This window comes from Microtus ochrogaster, chromosome 6 (genome assembly GCF_000317375.1).
Source record: "Microtus ochrogaster isolate Prairie Vole_2 chromosome 6, MicOch1.0, whole genome shotgun sequence".
Classification (NCBI taxonomy): Eukaryota; Metazoa; Chordata; class Mammalia; order Rodentia; family Cricetidae; genus Microtus; species Microtus ochrogaster.
Window position 1 is genome coordinate 1050674 of NC_022013.1, and position 18991 is coordinate 1069664.

The 18991-nt window shown below is 43.2% G+C and overlaps 1 non-coding gene across 1 annotated transcript; it reads right to left on the reverse strand.

The window, feature by feature from the left end:
* Positions 1–2427: 2427 nt before the first annotated feature.
* Positions 2428–2531, reverse strand: LOC113456249. Its single transcript, XR_003377098.1, has one exon. It is a non-coding gene; the product is annotated as a U6 spliceosomal RNA (small nuclear RNA).
* Positions 2532–18991: the final 16460 nt, after the last annotated feature.

Consider the following 18991-nt stretch of genomic DNA (forward strand, 5'->3'; position numbering starts at 1 on the left):
TATTGTGGTTCCTTTGCATCTCCAAATAAACCTGAGAATTCAATTTGTTGATACTGATCAATCAATGTACTGAGATTTTGATTGACTCTAGATCAATTTGAAAAGAGCTAATGTTTCACCGTCATTGAGCTGTCCTGTCTTTACACATACACTGCTTCCCCATGTACTTAGTACTCCTTTGACATCTTTCTTCATAGTTTTGTAATTTTCCATGTTTAGATTGCACATATTTTCATTTAAGTTGCATGTATTTGTTTAGTATGTGTGTGCGTGTGCATGCATGCTACAGTGTGTGTGTGTGTGTGTGTGTGTGTGTGTGTGTGTGAAGACTGCAGGACAACTTGTAGTAGTTGTTTCTCTCTTTCCACTATGTGGATTTCAGGGATCAAACTCAAGAGGTCAGGCTTTGTGACCTTTACCCACTGACCCATTTTGCTACCCCATATTTTCTTAAGTTTAATATTTAAATATTTTATAGGTTTTGGTGATAATGCAAATGTTATTGTGTGTGCTTTTAAAATTTTTAATTATTAGTTTATTTTTGTGTACAGGTATTTCTGTGTACCACATGTATGCTTGATCAGAAGATATCATTGGATTTCCTGGAACTGGAGTTACTGATAATTAATTGTGAATAGCTGTGTGGATATTGGGAACTGCACTTCTGTCCTCTGGAAGAGCAGCCAGTGCTCTTAAGAACTGAATCATATCTTCAGCCCATTTTTAAAGTAAATCATTTGGCCTATTAGCTCAGGCTTATTATTAACTAGCTCTTACAACTTAAATTAACCTACAATTCTTGTCTGTGTTTAACTACATGGCTTGGTACCTTTTATCAATGAGGCCTTCTCTTCGTGCTTCTTCTGAATCTGGTTGGTAACTACATATCAGTCTCTGTGTTTTTAATTTTGAATTCAACTCTTTGATTTCCCATCTATAAGAAAACTCAGTTCTGGAAGCCCATCTTGCTTGAACCTCTGTATGCCCTGTGCATGCTGCCATGGTCTCTGTGACTTGATATGTGTCAGTCCTTTTGTGTCTGGAAGGCACTGTTTTCTTGCTATCTTTTATCCCCACTGGCTCTTAAAATCATTTCACTACTTCTTTCACACAGTTCCCTGAGCCTGATGGGATGTATTGAATGAAGATATCATTTTTTTTCTTATAGCTGTTATTCCAAGGTCTCTCATTTTCCTGTATGCTGTTCATTTGTAGATCTCTGTATTAGTTTTCATCCATGGCAGGAGGAAGTTGCTCTGATAAAAGCTGAGCAAGATACTGATCTATAAGCGTAGCAGAATGTCAGTAGGAGTCATTTTATTGTGACTCTCCCTTAGCAGAACAGTTGTGTGGTTTTCCCCTAGGTCCATAGCCTATCTGGTCTCAGGTTTCTGGCTACCTGAGCAGTGCTTGGTATGGGTCCCATAATATGGAGTGGGCCTCCAATCCAATCAGACAGTGGTTGGTTACTCCCACAACTGTAGAGCCATTGTTGTACCAGTGTATTATGTAGGCAGATTCCTAATGTAGATCAAAGGATGTGTAACTGGGTTGTGTTGACATTTTTTCTCTGGTAGTGTCAAAGTGCCTGCTATGTATCATGAACACTAATAAGTAGGGGTGAAGGATCTAGTTGGGTACCAGCTCCACTTCTCTGCGTTCAATAAGTATGTAAGTGCTGTCTACAGCAATAGGGCTTTACAATCAAATTATAGAGAGCAACCAGTAGATTTAGCATTAACCCAAATTGTTTGGGAGTTTCCATGGGCACCTTTGGCCAACAGCTCTATTAAATGTAACTCATTCCTGGTCCTGGGGGATTTCACTCGGTGGTGAGAGATGTCTAGTTAGTGCTATATTTCCCCTGTTTTTTGGTGACTCCAGTTAGATTTCTTTTATATGTGTCACTATTTTAAGAAACTTCAACTGTAGTAGGTTTACATATGGTCCCTCAAATGGCCCTGTTAGTATTAGCTGTTCCTCTATGTATTTTCTTCCTTACCCCCATCTTCCCTTCACATCTTTGTTTAATGTGTATTAATTTTAAATCCTGCAACCATGTTCAAACTACTTATTAATTATATGGTAATTTATTTAAATTTTCTACATAGGTGATTGTGCCATCTGAGAACAAAGATGTCTTCTTCCTTTCTTTCCCTCTTTTGTACATTTTAGCTGTGAACTTGTCTCTTATTGCTATAGCTATATCTCCTAGAATTTGGTTGAAACATAGACACAAGATGTTTTATTCTTCATCTTTGTAAGAAAAATTCGAATTTCATACAACTCATTTCATTTCTTTTATTTTTTCTGAAAAACCCCTAATCTTTGTTTCATAGACATAAATAGGCATATATTTATGGATATGTATGCATACATAATTCATGTTCATATATGTATGTATAAATCCCCAACAAAAGATGTTATAACAAGATGGAACAGTTCACAAATTCGTGTGTCATCCTTTCACAGGGTCCATGTTAAACTTCTCTCTATTATTCCAATTTTAGTATATGTGGTCCAAATACCATTTGAGTGTTAATTCTCTACCAGGCATTACTTCATACACAGAAATGTAACTGTCATGCAGATCTGCAAACTCCCAACGGTCCTGGAGCTTCAGTGCTAGAGCAGTTGCAAAGTTGACAAAAGAATTTCTGGCACATGCTTGCTTGTGGGGTCAGAAATCACCAAGCACTCCAGACTGGGAGCTTTAGGCAGTGTATTCTACTGCCTCATTGTTCTGGAGCCTGGAAGTCTAACATCAAGGTATCCGCAGATGCCTCAGTTACTTTTCTAGTTACTATGACAAAATGCCTGACGAAAGCAACTGAAGAGAGGAAGGGTTATTTTGGTTCACAGTTCTAGAATACAGTTCACCCTGGGCAGGACGGTGTGATGGTAGGAGTAGTAAAAGTGAGAGGTGAGGTGGCAGGAAGGAGAGAGAGAGAGACAGAGACAGAGACAGACAGAGACAGAGGCAGAGAGAGACACAGAGAAAAGAAGTGGATGCTTAGCTTGTTTTTTCCTTTTTATTCATCCCAGGATCCCCATCATGGAATGGTGTGCCCATATGTAGGGGGGATCTTTCCACATCACTTACCCTAGTCTAGAAACTCTCTCATAGACAAGCCTCTGGGCTTGTCTCTTGAATGATTTGCAGATCCTCTCAAGTTGACAATCAGTATAAACCATTACAATGGTTTAATCGGTATAAACCATTACAATGGGGTTGACTTCTTTGAGGTCGCTTTGCTTGACTGGTGACTGGTCATCTCCTCGTGCCTTCATGTGCCAGTCCTCCCTTTGTCTAGATCTATGTTCGAGTCTTCTCTCATTGGATTAAAATCCACCCTAATGATCTGCCCATTTTTCATACAACTGCTTCTTTCAAGAATTCTACATATGTGATGGGTATTCTGAGGCACTAGGGTGCTAGCATATGAATTTCTAGAGGGGTGCAGTTCAGCCAGTATATAGCATAACTTCAAAGGTGGTTTGGATATAGGTACAGCCTATGTTGCTTGTCTGTCTGTGACACCTTTTCCCACAGAAAGAAGAGTGACTTTGGTCAACAGAGTGGCCCAAAGGGAACATTGAGTTTTTCTCTCTTTGAAATCACACAGGCTACATGATGATTAGATCTATGGCCTAGATATCATTAAAATGATATTCCAGGGCAGTGGTTCTCAACCTGTGTGTCATGACCCCTTTGGGGAGGGGAAATGACCTTTTCGTAGGGGTTGCCTAAGACCATCAAAAATAGCTATTTACATTAACATTCTTAGCAGTAGCAAAATCACAGTTATGAAATAACAATGGTAATAATTTTATGGTTGGGAGTCACCGCAATGCAAGGAACTGTATTAAGGGTCACAGCATTAGAAAGGTTGATAACTGCTGTTCTAGGGGCTGGAGAGACATTTCAGCAGTTCAGAACATAGGTTGTTCTTGCAGAGGCCCTGGCTTCCAAAGCCTCCACTGGGTGACTTATCTGATTGTAAACTCTAGCTTCAGGAGATCCAATGCTCTCCTCTGGCTTCTGCAGGTACCTTCATTGACATGCACGCATGCACATTAATTTTAAAATAAAAGAAATCTTTAAAAAATGACGCAAAAAACAAGCCCAGGTCTTGTTTGTATGTTTAGCATAACTTACTGGTGATAAGTGAGTTATTTCTATAAGCGACTCAGGGCAAGTCTGCAGCCATTCCATGCGAAAGCATTAAAGCTGTTTATTTTCCCCTTTAATCACCTTTTATTTGCTGATAAGGTTCCAGTGCGAGCAGTTCCTGCTGTTTTATGTGCTCTGTTGCCATGTGGCTCATTGGTTTCTCTTCATCTAAGCTTCTGTGGCTTTACTAAACCAATTACTTTTCCCTGTCATGGTAAGTTTTCGGCGTTGACATGCCAAGCACAAACCCACTGAATCCACACTCCTTTCTGTGCAGTTCTAGACTGGCTTTTGGAAATAAAGATTCTGCGATGCCTTGTTCAACTTGATAAGTCACCTTTAAGACACACTTCTGGGCACAATTGTGAGAAATTGTCTTGTTTGGGTTAATTTAGATGGGAAGACTCTCTGGATGTGTAGGCAGCACCATTCCCTGGGCAGGGTCCTGGACTGAATATATAGAAGAAAGGGAGCTGAGCACCAGCGTTCATCTCTCTCTGATTCCTGACTGTGGATGCAACATGACCACTTGTAACTCCAGGGTATCTGATGCTCTCTTCTGGCCTCTGTGGTCATCTGCACCCCCCCCCCAACAATTCAAATTAAAACTAAATATTTTAAAAAAAGAGGAAAGGTTCAGATGTACAGCATAGGAAGCAATTGGGTTGACCAGAGGTATTACGAGGGAGCAAAGAATGATTTTGGTTTGTGCTTCCTGGGCCCTTTTCTTTTCTGATTTAAAAACCATTATTGAAACCTCTGTGTTCATTGACTGGCACCTGAATCGGTGTTAATCCACTAACTGAAAATCTATTAGATACTAGGTGCTGAGTTTATAAGTGAACCCTTTCTTCAAAAATAGCCCTACATTTGTCTAGAAACTTTTGGAAGCAAATGCCGATACCGGATTAAGTATGCAAGGGCCTTACTTCAGCTTCTTAAGCCTGCAGGGAGAACTTATCAAGAAGCAAAAGTTAACAAATCAAACAAAAATCCCCTCATCTCTCTAGTTATGTAGAGTCCAAGCACCCTGGGTGTCCCTTCCCGGTCTTTTCTAACAATTATGGAGTGACCCCCAACTCCCACTTGCTTCTTTTATTGTGTGTTTAAATTAATTTAAGTTAGCGTATAAGGTGACAGGTTTCATTGCGACAGTTTCACACACACACACACACACACACGCACGCACACACACACACACACTCACACACACGCACACACACACACGCACACACACACACGTGTATATATGCACATGTATAAAGAATTTGACTTCATTCTTATTTATCTCCCACTGCCTACCCGCACTGTCCCTTCCCTTCCTAATCTGCTTTCCCTCTCAAAATAGCCCATCTCTTCAGGCTATATGTCCTCCATCACTTCCTCCAGCAGCGTTCCCTTCCACTGCCGTGTCACGTATGACAGAACGCGTGCAGTGTTTGCCATTTTGAGCCTGGATTGCTGCACCCAACATGTTCTGCTCTGATTCCACCTGTGTTCCTGCAACTTTCATCATTTCAGTCTTCGTCACCGCTAAATCAAATTCCATTGCATGTGTGTACAAAATTTTCTTTACCCTCCTGCCTGCTGATGGACATTTGGTCTGGCTCCATATCCTGGTTACTGTAAACAGTGGAGCAATACATGTGGATGTGCGAGTGTCTCTGTGGTGTGGTGACTTAGACACTTAAGTTGATTTTGTTGTTCTTTTTAAACAATTTTTTTTAAATTAAAAAAATTTCCATACAGTATATTTTGGTTACATTTCCCTCCTCCCTCAAGTCCTCCAGATCTTACTCATGTCCGACCCACTCAACTTTATTTTCTGTCTTTCTCTCTCTGAAACAATCTCCCTTCACAAAAACACCAAGCTAAAAATTAAATAACCCCAAGACACTAAAGAAGCCAGATAAAATGAGAAAGGCGCAAGCGTGTGTGTGCGTGCTTACACACACACACACACACACACACACACACACACACACACACACACACACACACACACACTGTGGATTTTGTTCAACAACTACTCCTTGGTATGGGACCTGTCTTGGAATGAGGCTGATATACCCAGAGACATTCCATTGGAGAAAACTGATTTTCCCTTTGCCCGCAGCTATCAGTTGCAAACAGTTTCTTGATTAGGAGTAGGACTCCACATCCTTTTCCCCCTCCAGTGCTGTTCTGGGTCCCCATCTGGCTTGGACCTGTGCGTGCCCTGTGCGTGCCCTGTGCGTGCCCTGTGCGCGCTGCCCCAGACTCTGGGAGTTCATCTTTATGTCAGTCCTGTTATGTCTGGCAGATATTGTATCCTTTGACTCAGCTATCCCCTCCGTCTCTTACAATCCTTCGGCCTCCTCTCCCACACAGCTCTCTGAGCCTGGAGCGCAGGGTGTGATGAAGACATCCCACCGAGGACCGAGTGCTCCCGAGTCTCTCACTCTCTGCACCTTCTCTAGTTATAGGTGTCTGTGTTAGTTTCCATCTGCTGTCAGATATCTGATAGATTGATCCTCTATTGGATAAGTAATTGATAAAGATCTTACATTTATTAAGACAGCCAGGAATGGCCTAGGTGGGTCACATGGAAGTTCTACTTCCAGATCTTGAGAGACCCTGTACTGATTTCGCAGTGACTGTCCCAGTTAACACTGCCCCCAGAAGTGAAGAAGGGTCCATCCACTGCTATTCATTTTCTTGATAATAACTACCATTCTTCCTGGAAGAGATGGAATCTTAAGTACTTCATAATTTCATTTTTCCAGTGGCTAAGGAAGTTGAACACTTTTCAAATATTTATTGGTCACTCATATTTCTTCCTTCAAGAGCCCCGTAGTTATTTTACTAGTCCATTTATTCATTGGATAATTTTTTTTGGTGTTTAATTTTTGGAGTTCTTCATAACTTTTAGACATTAATCCGCCACCTTCTGCCAAAGCTTTGCTCCCATTATAAGCTCTATTCCCTGTGATGGCTGTTTCCCTGGCTGTTCAGAAGCTTTCCAATTGCATGCAAGCCCATCTGTTAATGCTTGGGATTATTTCTGGGTCCTCTATTCGATCCCACCTGTTTACCTGTCTGTTTCTGTGCCAGGACCATTTGAGTTCCTTCCAACAGTGTTGGACAATAGCTTGTGCTCCTGTCGTTTTCTGAAAGTCCTTGCCTTTTCCTGTATATGGGAGTATTTGGCCTATGCTTTACTCTAGAGAAGTCAGGCACCCAGACCTTATATAAAGATCTTTGATCATTTTGAATAGACTTTTTTTTTTGTTTTTTTGATGCAGCATTTCTCTGTGTAACAGTCCTGGCTGTCCTGGAATATGCCCTGTAGACCAAGGTAGCCTCAGACTCACAAGATCCACCTGCTTCTGCCTCCAAAGTGCTGGGATTAAAGGCGTGTGCCAGCGTCACCCAGCTTGCATAGACTTTTGCATGGAACGAGAGAGATGCATCTAGTTTCATTCTCGCACAAGCAGATACCCAGTTTCCCTTACCCCTTGTGTTCACCAATGTAAGCTTTGATATCCTTGTTAAAGATTAGGTGGCCATAACTGCATGGCTTTATTTCTGATCTTTGGTTCTGTTGTTGTACGTTGCTGTTTTTTTGTGCCCGTGCAATGATATTTTTGATACTACGGTCCTGTAGTATGGTTTGAGATCAGCTATTGTTACAGGATTGCTTTGGCAATTAGTATAGGAGTTCGCATGCTTCCATATGGATTTTATGGCTCTTGTTTTCTAGTTCTGTGAAGAATGTCACTAGAAATTTTATGGGGACTCCGTTGAGTCTGTAGATTGGTTTTGTAATACAGCATTTTCACAGTATTAATTCTGCCATTCCATGAACTGCAAAGGCCTTGTTATCTTTTAGTGTCTTCTTCAATTTCGTTCTTCAGTGTCTTAGATTGTTTTCATTGTAGAGCACTTTCATTTCATTGATTAAGTGTATTCCTAGGTATTTTTATATGTTTTTGATGCTATTACAGACGAGATTTTTTTCCTCCTGATTTTGTCTCTGCAAGTTTGTCATTGATATATACAAGTTACTTATCATCATCACCATCGCCACCACCACCACCATGAACTTTGTGTGTGCATGTGTATGGCTTATATGCACATGTCTATGCCGGGGTGGATACATGGCTCTCACACCTGCAGAATCCAGAGGAGGTTGTTGGGTATCCTACTCTATCGTGCTTTGCCTGGTTTCTACGAGACAGAATCTCTCACTAAACTTGGAACTAGGCTGGCAGGCAGCTGGTTCCAGCAATCCTCCTGCTTCTGCCCGCCACATCTCTTGGCTTCCAGGCATTGGTGGCCACATCTGGTTCTGCGGACTGGAGCTCCTGTCCCCACATTTATGCGACTGGAACTTCTTTCTCTGAGCCATCTCCTCAGCTCAGGCTCTGACTTCTTCAGTGGATGATGTCCATTAGCATGGGAGGGGGTTAGTTATTGTGACAGTGGGTGGCTCAGAAGGGAATGGTCTGATAGGCTTTGTTTTGTGTCTCTTGTCCCTGGCCCCCACCTGAACCCAATCTCCCTGGCTATCATAGTATGTGTGTGCCTTGATGCTTCAGAATATGAGCTAAATAAATTTCTGTTTGTTATAAAGTACCCATCCTGTGGTATTTTGTGATAGAAACAGAAAACCAGGGCAGGTGGGTCAGGTGGTGAATGAATTTCCTTCGCCAGCGCTGACAATGGCAGATCTCCGGTTTTCCTGCTTACTCTCGGGCAGCATACAGCTCAATGGCCATGCTAGTCACAAACACACTAGAGTGCTCCAACAGTCAAGATGTCCCTGAACATAATGAACATGAGATAGGAGCTCTCACTTGCTGGATCTCGGCTGCAGCTGAGGAGGGCCGAGACATGCCCTACTTCCTTTGCCCGTTCTCTTTGTTCCTTCTCTGCTGGGGTGGGGGGGAGAAGGAGGGACAGGAAAGCTCTTCCTTGAATTGCCACCTGCATTCCATTCTGGCAGATATTTTTAGTGACTCTCAACGATGCTCTGGTGAGCTCAATGGAATTTCTGCCTGGGGAACGGCTGTAGCATCCTTGGTGCGGGCTCTGCAGTCTCTGGCCTATTTACTTCCTTCAGCCTTGGTTCTCCAACACTTTGCCACATATTGTCATGCCTCAAGCCCTCCCAGGCAGGCCCTTTGGGTAAGATTTAAGTAGGTCCTGACTGCCTTTCCTCATGGTCTACATCTTGTCCCAATCAGCTCTTACGTTGCTGGCCAGTCTGGCTGCATGCGCCTTCTATATAGGCTGCTCAGTCTTGAGAACAGGGAGTGGTGTCCCCTCCCTATTTTTGATCCTGTGGTGGCTCATATTGTCAACTTTATGGGAAGCTAGAATGACCTAGGAGACAAACTTCTGGGCATGTCTCTGAGGGAGTTTCTAGAGTGCATTAAAAGAGATGGAAAGACCTACCTTAAGTGTGGGCAGTCTAAGCCTGGGCTGGGGTTCTGGAATGCATAAAATGGAGCAGGCAAGCTGAGCAGGAGCATTCCTCCATCACTGTTTCCTGACTGCAGGTGTCACGTGACCTGCCTTATACCACCGTGACTTCCTACTGTGATGGACTCCACCCTCAAACTGTGAGCCAAAATAAGCCTTTCCTCCCTTCAGTTGCCCATGTCAGTTACTTTGTCACAGTAATGAGGAAAGTGACTAAAGCACACACCTTTGTGTTGTTCAAATGGTCAGCTCACAGCAATTGCTTCACAAATGTCCCCTTCTTCCACTTGCTAAAGATGTTTCTAATCATCTAAGTAAACAAACACTGCTGATATTGGGGTCAAGAGTTACAAAGCCAGATTCTGGCCACTTCCTGTCATTCTTCGCTGGAAGTCACTCTACCCTCCCTCTCTGCCTCTCTCCCTCCTTCCCTCTCTCCCCTGTCCCTGTCTTCCTCCCATCTTCCCTCCCTCTGTCCCCCCTCTCTTTCTGTGTGCTCTGAGTCAGTCTCACTCTGTAGCTTAGCTTCACATAGAACTCAGGGTTCATGCGGTCCAGACTGACCTCAAACTTAAGACTCTTTTGCCTCAGTCTCTTAAGTGGTGGAGTTATGAGGGTTTACCCCTCTCACCTGGCCATCTGCACTCTCTTTTCTGTCCAGTGTCTTCAGTAGTGGCAGCTCCATTGGGGTGGACAGTAAGAATTCCCATGAACAAGACTGTGTCTATGATGAACGCTCTGTTGCTCCCCCACGTGAGCAACCCAATCTTCAGTGTGATGGGATTTGGAATTGAGGTTTCAGGAGGGGGCTTATATCAAGAAGACAGAACCTTCATGAGTGAAGTTTGTAGCCTTACAAAAGTCTCCAGGGGCCTGGGGAGTCAATTCACTTAGGAAAGTGCTTGCCTTGCACCCGAATTTGAGCCCCAGAACTTCTGCGAAAGAGCCAGGCATGGTGGCTCATGCTTGCCATCCTGTCTGTCTCTGGGGAGGTGGGTTCCTGGAAAGGCTAACTAGTCGTTGATCCCACTTGGTGAGTTACAGGCTAGTGACAGACTGTCTCAAAGAACAAGGTAGACAGCACCCGGAGAACGGCGGACCTGAAGTCGTCCTTTGGCCTCCACACACATGCTCAGACGTGTGCACATGTACCTGGACACACAGACATGAGCACAAGGAGACAGACATGTGCACAGGAGACTCCAGGGAATTCACTTGCTTCCCTCCGGCGTGTCTGGACTTCACAAGAAGCTGGTTACCTACGAACAAGCTGGGAGGGAGCCCTTCCCAGGCACAGAAACGCTGCTACTTTCATCTTGAACTTTCCAGCCTTTTCAATGGGAGAAATTTCTGTTCCCTCTAACCGTACAATCTGAGGTGCTCTATTATAGCAGCCGGAACAGACCAGGATACGCCCCCAGCGAGGCTTCTCTGAAGGTTAGACAAAGCAGGCGCCTGCTCTTCTTGGCATTGAAAAAGAAAGGAAAAGCCAGCGATTGTTCTGGTTACAATAAGTTCGTGTAATGACTTACATAATCCAAGCAGCTGTGAGAATGGAAAACTAGCTCACAGAGGAGGTTAGGCAAATCCGCACCAAGGGGCATACCGCTGCGGACCTGTCACTGTCTGTGGAAGGTTCTGGAAACGCCTCCAGGAAGAGGCAGATGGAATTACTATGCGGCTTTGGAGAACAGAATGGTATCTTTTTCCACTCATGGTTGTGTAAAATGTAAATCCACTGATGCCCGGTGGCCCTACCGAGAGCTGAGTCACGTGGGCTTCTGCAACACTAAGGAAGATGTGCCCTGACTGTAAGCCTAGTGGCCCCACTTCACAGTTCTCCCGCAGCAACCGTGGACTCCCGCTGAGTCTGAGAGAACCCTCCCTGGACAAGGTGGTAACTAAAGGACACTGGCTGGCTTTCTGTCAGGAATGATGAGCAGAAAGCCTTCAGGGTGGAAGGCTCAAACTCTCTCCACATTGCCTTCCTAGGAGTTCTGCTCTGTTGCCATACAGCCTCTGAAGGTTGTCTTGACGTCAGCCTGACAGGAACACAGGTGAAGTAGGAGACACACCTTTGGGTAGGCCTGAGAGGGTGTTTCCAGGAAGGATTAACTAGGGGAAGACCTAGTAGGTGGCACCGTTTTTTTGTGTGTGTGCTGCAGATATAAAGGTCCTGGAACAATTGGTGCTGTGTGCCTCCCACCCTCAGTTCCGGCTGGTGAGTGCATTTATCCTGTTTCTCCTCCCATTGCCGCTGCTGCCCCGCCCCTCATCGCCAGCAGACCCTAGCTTCTCCAGTCTTCCTAGAGAATGCAGATCAGCAGCTTGGCAGGAGCCATGCAGGCCCCCAACATCAGATTGGAACAACTGAGGTGCACACATTCATGAATGGCTACTGGGTTCTCAGCCTCTCCAGCTTACAGACACCCACTGCTCCTGGTTGTTACCCATGCTGGTAATTCCCTCTCTATAACCGGTGTGTATGCCGCTCACTCTGTCAGTCTTGAGCGGCAGTTCTCAACCTGTGGGTTGCAACCCTTTTAGGGGTCACAGCTCAGATATCCTGCATATCAGATATTTCTAATACGATTCTCAACAGTACCAAAATTACAGTTATGAAGTAGCAACAAAATAATTTTATAGGTAGGGTTCTTCACAGCATGAGGTTGCGGATGCTTTAAAGGGTCGCAGCATTAGGAACTTTGAGAATCCCTTTTCTAGAGCAATGTTCTGGCTTCATTTTGCGGCTGTGATAAAACACTTCAACCAGAAGCAGTTTTGAGGAGGGAAGGGTTTGTTTGGTTTACACTTCCATGGCAGAGTCCGTTCTTAAGGGAAGTCAGGGCAGGAACTCAAGCAGGAACTTGAAGCAGAAACCTTGGGAATGCCGTTTGCTGGCTCGCTCAGGCTCATGAGTAGCTAGTTTTCTTATACAGTCAGAACCATCTATCTAAGGAACCATGCTTTCCACAGTGGACCGGACCCTCCCACATCAAATGACAAGCTCACAGGCCAGTCTGATCCAGACAGTCCCTCAGTTGAGACTCCCTTCTCAGGTGCCTTCAGGTTGTGTCAAGTTGACAGTACAATTGAACTAGGGCAGGACCCTGCCCCATAGTCTGTCTACTGTCTTCTGAGTGTTGGCTCAGTTCCCGCCCCTCCATGAAGCCGTCCTTAATCACTTATTTGGGAGACATCTCTTTTTTTTTTTTTTTTGATTTTCGAGACAGGGTTTCTCTGTAGCTTTTTGGTTCCTGTCCTGGAACTAGCTCTTGTAGACCAGGCTGGCCTTGAACTCACAGAGATCCGCCTGCCTCTGCCTCCCGAGTGCTGGGATTAAAGTCGTGCGCCACCATCTCTTTGAGAGCAGTCTGAGTGCTGCTATTTCCTGCCTTGCATCATTGCTATGGTCCTCATATGATGCTGCTGTTGCCTTGTGTGCCCTTTGAAAAAAACTGAAGTCCTACTTGAAAGATAAATGTGCCAAAAAAAAAAAAAAATGCCCAGCCAGACACAGGAGTGGGAAGCCACAGCGGAGCTGATGGCTTCTGCTCGGATCCTGTTGGCAAGTCAAGCCCATCTCAGGCCTTCAGGTAGTCATATCAGCCTGATGGTTAGGACTGTGACTTTCTTTTATTTCTTAGCAATTCACAGATGCTGTGTGCTGTGTGCTAGGTCCCCAGCTTCTCTAGAAGCTCTTGGTCCTTGCTCCTCCAAGAACCCAGCCTTGAGGGGAACCTGGCATATGGGAGTGTATAACACAATGAGGAGTCATTCACTCAGGTGTGGGGCCAGCATTCTGCAAGGGTGAGCTTCAGAGGGGCCATCTTTTCCCAGGGGACACATTGTGACCCATGACATCTCCTGTTAGAAGCAAGACTGACACTAAAAGAGGCTGGTGTGTGTGTGTGTATGTGTGCATGCATGTGCGCGCATGTGTGTATGCATGTGTGTGTGTATGTGTGCATGCATGTGTGTGTATGTGTGTGCGCGTATGTGCGTGTGCATGCATGTGCGCACATGTGTGTATGCATGTGTGTGTGTGCATGCATGCTTGTGTGTGTGTGAGCGCGAGTGCATGTTGTGTGTGAGTGTGTGTGCGTGTGTACATGTGATGGACAACACAGCAGGAAGGGGCGACAAGAGTAGTGGATTTTTTGGCAGCTTCTGGGCATAGGAGGCTTTGAGGAGACAGTGGATGCCTGAGGATTTTTAGAAGGCTTTTCTGTGGATTGTGAGATGTAATCCTCTATTTCCCTTGGCAGTGCCCTTTAAGAAAAGCCCGGCAGATTTGGAGACTGGCAATTACCAGCTGGGCCAAGAGTGCTTCTCAGTGGGCAAGGAAGGTGATGCTGACCAGGGGGCAAGCAGGTCACCCAGGAGCTGGTTTCTGAGTCACAGCCTGCATTTTTTCATTAACCCTCAGTTAGAGTATAGGTTTTACAAAGTTCATGCATCTTGAATGATTTTATTCCACTGTTTAATCCTTTTAATATATCCCATTACCTGTCTTGCCTTAGTCTTCCGAACAGTAGCTTTTATAGCTTTATCTGTGCTTTACGTTCTGATCTCACTGTTTATGCGTCTTGGCACTCTCTCGAGCACTAACATCTAGGTGCAGTGTCGACTCGTCAAATTGATTTCCTGGTGTTTTCCCACTTTAGTGTGTTTGAAGATAATATTTACTTGTGGCTTTTTACCTTTTATTCCCCCCACAAAGAAAACCTTCAGCTGTCTTACAGATATGACTGTGTCCTGTCTAGAGCGTGTCTCACCTTTTCACCTTCTGGTGTCCGTTAGGGTTATCGTAAACGCTTAGGGAGATTCACCCTGGTCAAGGCAGTCGCTGTGCTCTGGCCACCTTGTTTCCCAAATGCTGTCAGTTTTTCAGCTTGTGCTGTTGTGTTGGTGTGGTCATCATCCCTCCCTTGCCTGGGCCCTGCCCTGCTTTCTCCATGGCTCAGTGCCCTTTCTTTCATTTTATGCTCTACCTATAGCACAACAATGGTGTGTGTGTGTGTGTGTGTGGGCGTGTGCGCGTGCGTGTGCGCGTGTGTGTGTGTGTGTGTGTGGTGTGCTTATCTATCTGTCTGTCTTTGTATGTGTCTGGGTATGTGTGTGTGTGTGTTTGAGGGATGTATGTGCACACGTGTGGATGCATGTGGAGCTCTTCCCCAGAGCCTTCTGGCTTTCGTTTGAGACAAGGTCTCCCATTGACCTTAAACTTCACCGCATAGGGCAGGCTGGATGGCTGGCAAGCTCCTCGGGTCTGCCTGTTTCTGCCCCTGGCCTTGATTTTGCTGAACTTACAAAGTCATGCTTTCACACTCTTCTTGTATGGGTTCTGTGGATCTAAACTCACTCTCTCATCCTTGAACGGCTAACACTGTATGACTGACACGTTTCCCTAGATCCACAGTGTTTTTTTAAAAAAATATTTATTTTCATTTGTTTACATATGTATCTCTCTCCCTCTGCCCTGTGTGTGTGTGTGTGTGTGTGTGTGTGTGTGTGCATGTGTGTGCGCGTGCCTATGGAGGCCAGAAGAAGGCATTGGATCCTTCGGAGTTGGAGTTTTATAGGGCTGCGAGTCACCCTGTGGGTACTTTGAAAGGGCAGTATGTGTTTTTAACTGCTGATCCAGCTCCTCGGTCCCAACATAGACATATTTTTAAAAACATAAACAGGTACAAACGCTTTCTCAGTTATTTTTAGGTACCAAATTAGAATATATGGCATATGTAAAAAATTATAGGACTTTAATATAAAATCCCATTTCTACTGTTTTGTGTTTGTTATTTAAAAACTATTTACACTACAAAAACTTTAAAACTTATCTGAGCCAGGTCTGGCTGACAGGCTAATTAGTGAACTTCAGGAATTTTGTCTCCACCCAACAGGAGTAAGATTCCAAACACACAACACTACATTCAGCCTTTATGTGGGTGCTGAGGGGAGTTAAACCCAGGACTTCATGTTTGTGTGCCAGGCACGTTACTGACAGATCCATCTCCCCCAAACTGTTTTCCATCAGTCCTGTTTGTTTTTATAGTGCGCTTGTGTCGCACTTTTCTCCTTTGTTGCTCCCAGATGTCCTGTCATTTCTGTGTGGTCATCCTGAAACACAAAACAGGTCAGGTGATCCACCCCTGGCACTAGTTGGCTCGACTCTGCATCAGCCTGTTGGCGCACACATCTCCCAGGGAGCCCACAGCTTCCAGGGTTCTCTAACTCTGTAGGTTTTGCTCTTCAAGATGCTGGCCTCTGGGAAGCCTTCCCGACTTTCCCCTTCCCGCTCTTCTTCCCACTGCCTCGCCCTCTGACATCTCACTTAGCCCCTCTGTCAGAGCATGGATTTCAGTCCTTAGCAGTCATATGTTTGTTCATTCCCATCCTGGGCTACGGGTTGCTTGAGTGTGTATGATGGCTAATGTCTGTTACCAACTTGAGAGGGTGTAGAATTCCCTATGAGGAAGTAATTTCTAGCTTGGATTAATTGAGATGGGAAGAGCCACCCTAAGCTTTGCCTGGGTTTCTACACTTAATACAAAGGAGAAACGAAAGCTGAGCACCAGCAGACAACCCTCTGCTCCCTTCTTACTTATGACAATGGTTTGGTTCAGAGGATAGACTTGTACAACGGTCTTGCTAAATTTTCTACTCTACCCCCACTTATACCTATTTATATTTATACATGTATACATTATAGACTAGGATCAAAACGTGGTTTTTTCTTTTTGAGTTTGGGTCATCTCAATATGCTTTCCAGATCTATTCATTTTCTTGCAAATTTCATGGTTTTATTTACAGAGGAATACTGTTCCCTTTTTGTATGAATTTCATCACCTGTTTGTGTGTTGATGGGCATCTAAGCTGGTCACATAGTCTTGCTATCATAAATGGAGCAACAATAAACATGGGTGTGCAGATACCTCTGTGAGGATGTGGAGTTTTTTTTTTTTTTTGTATATGCCCAAGAGTGGTATAGCTGGGTTATATGATAAATCTATTTTTAGTTTTTTAAGGAACCTCCAAATTTATTTCTATAGTGGCTGATTAACTTGCACCCCTACCATCCATGGAGGGCTCTTCTTTCGCCTCTTCTTCTCTATTATTCATTGTCAGATTTCTGACTGGAATGAGGTAGGACTCTCAAAGTGTTTTAATTTGAACTTTCCCAATGACTTGGAATGCCACAAACTTTTAAAAATAGTTATTGGCCAGTTGTGTCTCTTCTTTTGAAAACTGCCTGTTCATTTTGTTAGCCCTTTTGTTGATTGGCATTTTGCTTCCTTGGCACATACTTTTTTTTTTTTTTTTTTTTAGCTATTTGTAAATTCTGTTAGTTCTTGACTGAATGTATCTGGGAAAGAGGTTTTTTTTTTTCCCCATTCTGTGGGACATCCATTTGCTGATCGTTTCTTTTGATATATTTAAATTTCACACAGTCAGATCTATTGATTGTAAGGTTAGTCTCTTTGCTACTGAAGTTCTCTTCAGAAAGTTCTTATCTAACTCAAAATCTTAAAGAATATTCCCTATGTTTTCCCTTAATAGCTTCAACATTTCTGACTTTAAATTTAGGTCTTTGATCCATTTCAAGTTGTTTTAAATACAAGGTGAAAGATATGGATCCAATTTCATTCTCATGCGGATGGATATGCAGTTTTGTCAGCACCATTTGTTGAATAGGCTGTGTTTTTCCCCACTGCATGATTTACCACCTTTGTCAAAAACTGTGTGCATATATATCTGTAGTACATCTCTAGATTCTCTATTCTGTTCCATTGGTCTGTCTGGTTTTGTGGCAGTACCAAGCTGCCTTTGTCACTATAGCTCTGTAGTATAATTTGAGGTGAGAAATTGAGAGACCTGTGTTCTTAGACCTTTAGCTCTTTGTGGTCTTCTGTGTTCCCACAGAAATTCTAGGATCATCTTTTTTCTATATCTACATATGTTCTAAGAATCTTGATGAGTTTTGCGCTGAAACTGTAAATTAATCTTGATACTACAGCCATTTTCATGATGTTAATTCTGCTACTCCCACAGCATTGATGATGATCTTCCCATCCTGGAATGTGTTCTTTGATTTTCCTTCTCAGGGTCTTGAAGTTTTCATTGTATAGGTCTTTTGTTTATTTGGTTAGGTTTATTCCTAGGTATATTATTGTTTTTTTTTTTTTGTTGAGCTACTGCAAATGAGATGTTTTTCTTCTCAGAGAGTTTATGTGTATATATATATACACATACATACATATATGATAACTAGTTGGTATATATGAAGGCTAGTGTTTTTGTTTTAAATATTAATTTTATATCATATAACTCTAACATGTTTAGTAGGTCTAAGAGTTTTCTTACAAATTCTATAGAATATTTTAAGTATAGAATTATGCAATCTGCAAATAAAAATAATTTGACGTCTTAATTTTTTATTTTTATCCTTTTCCTGTGTTTTCCTTATCTAATTGCTTTTATACTCCAAGAACTATCTTGAAAAAGCATTTCCTCTAAAATCCAGAACACGATGGGAAATGCTTTTAGTGTGTTTCTGACCGATGTAATGTTGGTGTAGCTTTGTTATATATCGCCTTTACTATTTTGAGATATGCTCCATCTATCTCCAATGCCTGCAGGATTTTTATTCTGAGAGTATTTTGAACTTTGTCAAATGCATTTTCAACACCAATCAAGAAGATTTTGTGATTTCAGTCTTCAAGTTTATTTATATGGTATATTACACTTACCGATTTACATATGTGGAACCAGATTTGCATCTCTGGGATGACGCTCACTTGGTCTTGATGCACGATCTTATTAATGTGTTTCTGAATTTAGTTTTAAAGTATTTTGTTGGTAGTTTTGCATTTTTGTTCACCAGAGAAATTGGTTTGTGGTTTTCTTTTTTGTTGTCTCTTCATTTTGTTACCAGGATAATACTGACTCCGTAGAACGAATTTGATAGTGTTTCATCCCTTTCCATTTTGTGGGACAACATTATATTCTCCTTGAAAGTTTGATGAATTCATCAGTGGTCTCAGACTTCTCTTTGTGAGAGACTTTTATCTCATTGTAAACAAGTTCTGTAGTTGTGTCTTCTAGATTTAATTGTAGCAGCTCACATGCATTTAGATAGCATCCAGTTCTACACTTTCCAGATTTTTAGAGAACTTTGGAAACATGTAGCCTCTGCTTCTTGATTATGGAGGCAATGCGACCTCATGCTCCTGCCATCTTTCCTCCTGACCATGACGGACTGCACCCTCAAGCTGTGAGGAAAAAGAAACCCTCCTTTTCTTAAGTTGCCTTTCTCAGGGACTTTGACATACCAGTGAGGAAAGTAACTGA